Below are 4244 nucleotides of genomic sequence, written 5' to 3'. Positions count from 1 at the left end.
TTTGGAAAGTGGTAGAATCTTCGACAATATCAGGCTTGTGGAACTCTATCCAATGAAATATGCATTCGGTCTGTTAGCCACCTGGAAATAGTACTAAGAGTGTTCTTAAATAAAAATAAGATTTGGTGGAGCTATATAGTTCCAGCACAGATAATTCTAATTTCATTTTTGGCTTAAGGTCTCAAGGAATATTTTGGCTTATTTATTTGGCACTATTAAGTTGGATTAGATTGCATAAGAAAATTTGGATAGTTTGTGGTTTGCATGGTGAAACCTTGAAATGAACATAAATATTAAAAAGTCCTGATGAATTCAACAAATGTCAGGTTTCCATACAAATAGTTAATAAGTAGTATTTTATATTTATTCTTACGAGAAATATGCTTAAGCTCAAATCTAAACTCAAATCTTAGATAAAATCTCTTTATGTCTCAATCTGTACACTAGTGAGAAATTTCTGGGATATTTTAAAACAGCTTTTTTTGAGCCTGTTTGGCACCCCAAGCACTTCATAAGAGTAGTTAAATAATGTATCCACCAAGAATTTCTAAATGGTCTGAAATTAAATTTGTACTTGGCAGGCAAAGCACTATATATGCTTCAAGGTGATCAGCCTGCCAAAAACAAATCTTATTTTTCCAAAACCCATTATACATGATGCATTGACACTTCATAAAATTGATCGCGGATCATAGATCTCTTTTAATTCCTTTATTCATATTCCAAAGAGGTCAGAATCGTCATTTTATGTCTTTGACCTATAAGGTTATTATTTTAATGTTGTAATTTTTTTTAACTTCTTAAAGCATAGAAAACATAACAATACATAGAATAACATCAATATACTATGTAGAGAGCAGGCATCTCTTTGGCACACTGGTTTTAATTCTTTTGGGTATATACCTAGTAGTGGGATTGTTGGATTCTATGGTAATTCTATTTTTAGTTTTTTGAGGAAGCTCCATACTGTTTTCCAAAATGGTTGTTGTAATTTACAATACCACCAACAGTGTGAGTGTTCCCTTTTTCTCCACATACTCACCAATACTTGTTATCTTTCAAAAATATGATAAATATTTGGATATGGTAATAACCTAATTTGATCATTCTACAACATATATATATATCAAAAAATCCCATTTTATTCCCTATATGTATATAGTTATTATCAATTAAAAAATGAAACGAAACTTTAGAAAGATACTATATGAAAAGATTATTCTGAAATTTTTTTTAGTAAAACAAATGGAGGTTTTTTTTTTTTTTTCCAGTCATTGAGTATTACCTAAGAAACATATTATTCTTCTCACTATTTTTTTNTTTTTTTTTTCCAGTCATTGAGTATTACCTAAGAAACATATTATTCTTCTCACTATTTTTTTCTCAAATAATTTTTACTGGAAACGTAGGCTAAAGGGAAAACATCACAGGATTTCAAGTAGTGATACATGGCTTCAACGGTAAGGAGATAGTAAAGGAGCAATAGCAGGTGATTAGAGACAGGAAGCAATGAAGAGCCAGCTAAACAAGGCAGGGCTTATTGCATGAATTCCATGTCAGTTCTTTAAAATAAAGATAATTTTTATTTGATTAGATCATGCAATTTATAATTTAATAATGACTCTTGGCAAACAAATGTTTTGAACTGTTTTATGCTTATTTTTTACTACAGTACTTTGAAAAGTAAAATATCTAAGCTTTAAATAATTGACTTGTCCATATTTATTTGATATTATTTAGTTGCCTGTTTCATGCAAGTTTTCCCTGCCTCTATACAATTTCAAAAATATCTCATTCATACCAACAGGCATACACTATAACTGTCCATACAATTTTCCACAGTGTAAGGATCTTTAAAATGTAATGTTTAACCATGAGCAAAATTTGAGCTACACTGAAGTGATGTCATATGGCCTTTCACTGCAACAGTTTCATTTATCTCATTGTCACAACTGCAGTCTTCACATTTGGTATTTCGTTCTCTCTTGCAAAACATTCCTTAAAACACATTATTTTTCTGCTTTAGACCCATCCAAAATGTGTACATTTTTATATTTATCATTTGTACATACTTGACAGGCCACATTTTGAAATACAATGTGATGTTTTTCTTTCCTGAATATTAAAAACTAGTTCTTTTTCTCTTTTTGTCAGAATATATAGCATTATATCTACAGTAACAACTTTTTTCTCAGCATTGTGCTTTGAATATGTGTTAATGTATTTTTTCATTGCTTATGGCTTTTGCTGTGCATGCATCAGAGGTCTTATACTTCTTAACGAAAAAAAAAATTCAGGAAAGAGTTCCTTTAGAATGCATTTCCTATCGGTTAAGAGAAAGCAATAACTGTAAACAATAAAACAAAAATCCCTTTATTCTGCCATAATAGTATATCTTCTGCCAAAATTGATTTTCTTTCTGCTCTACTTCATTCTTCAGATAACACATAAAACGTCACTTGGGAGAGACTGCTAAGTAAATAGGGATGTTTTGGATCATGATCCACTGTTTGTTTCAAAGACTTAGTTAAAACTTGTGACTGTTTGACTTATTGTTTATGGTTGTTAGCAATGTCCCAGGATGGCGGGAGTGATGTCTGTTTCGTTCCCTATCACAGAGGAGGCCAATGGTAGACGTTTCTCTCAGACAAATGGCCTCTAAGGGCTGTAAGACAGTCAGGTCACAGGTTCCATTAGCAGTAAAGTTTAAGCTGCTACCTGAAAGACGAGAAGCCAGGGGAAGGTGGGCATGTGGTGAGAGGAAAGCATGTTCCTATATAGGAGCAAGATTGCACAAAGCATCTGTCCTGGATGGACAGGCCCTAGACCTTGCAGTTCCTTTAAACTATGATGAGGAGTTTGAATGAACACAAAAGACAATGTCAGGATCAGTCAACTAATTGTGTGATTCAATCGGAGATATTTTAGCATAAATATATAAAATGGAAATCTTCCAAATATATTTCTTCAATAATCTAAAAGATTATTTCACTATAGTGAAAATAGTTTCTATATTGAAGCTGCAGATTTTTTATAGAGGGAGGCAGTGGCCTTGATTCAGATTTTCTTAATTCCCCAATTGGGTTGACCCCTTCTAACGACTGACTTAGCTGAATGCATTAGAACGAGCCCTAGTTTCTTCATCACTAGGATGGAGATAATAATAGTTAATGCTGATTAATATTATACAGAAATTGAGACTATACCTTTATTATATAAAATGCAGAGCACTTTTATAAATCTCATTTTTTCTTATGCTGACCCTATTTTTTTAAGTATACCAATTTTCTTTCAAAAGGAAGGAAAAGTGAAAAAAATTAAATGGTCCAAGGTGCCATACTAATGACTTGTACACACTGAGAAAAACTTTCACTTTCCTTGAGAGACAGCCTGGGCTAGCCAATGTGCAAGCATTTACCCACTTAATGGTCATAAGGACTCAATGAGATACATGCTGTTTTTGTCACCTTTTACACATAAGTGTATTGAGTCAAAGGCAATTCATATAATTTGTCCTAGATTGTCTGTTTAAAGTGGCAGAGTCAGAACTTGAACCAATGGAGTCTGGAGCCCACCATTTTACATACTAAGCTCCTTATTGGCAAGAAATATTTTTAGAAATATTATATATACGTTGTAGACCTATCATATTTTGTTCACTTGGTTATGTACAACATTTAAAAATATTTGAAGTAATCATGGTAGCTTGATTGTATAAGCATTTCTAAAGTGAGAAAACCAGTGCAAGAAACCAGTCAACAGCATTAAAATATTTTCTCACACATCAAAGGCCTTGTGCTACAACCACTAGCAAGCATTTTCACAGTCATTTGAAATAAAACACGAAGAGTGCACACACACGTTTGGAAAATGAATACTTGAATAAATACACAAGTGTATTAAATATCCCCATCTCAAGCAAGTTATTCTTGCTTGAGAAAACTCTTTCAAACAGGAAAGCAAGCTCAAGGACTGAATGATCAAATCACACTCATTTGTGTTTAGTCAGTTATAAAAAAATGCACAGGTCAGCAAGATCTCGATGTATGAGAATCCAATTAGAGCCTTCATACCACTAGTGAAGTAAAAAAGACATTTCAAAGACATTATAATTTTGTAAAACTGATTTATTTTGAAAAATGGCAATGATAAATTTAATATGCTAAATTAAATTTTCTGATTTTATTTTGGAATTTCAACCCCCCAAAATATTATTAAATTGTGAATACTGAGTATATATATAT

The sequence above is a fragment of the Galeopterus variegatus genome, unplaced genomic scaffold (assembly GCF_000696425.1).
Source record: "Galeopterus variegatus unplaced genomic scaffold, G_variegatus-3.0.2 Scaffold10093, whole genome shotgun sequence".
Taxonomy (NCBI): domain Eukaryota; kingdom Metazoa; phylum Chordata; class Mammalia; order Dermoptera; family Cynocephalidae; genus Galeopterus; species Galeopterus variegatus.
The sequence above is the reverse complement of the archived record's forward strand: the minus strand, read 5'-3'. Positions refer to the sequence as shown.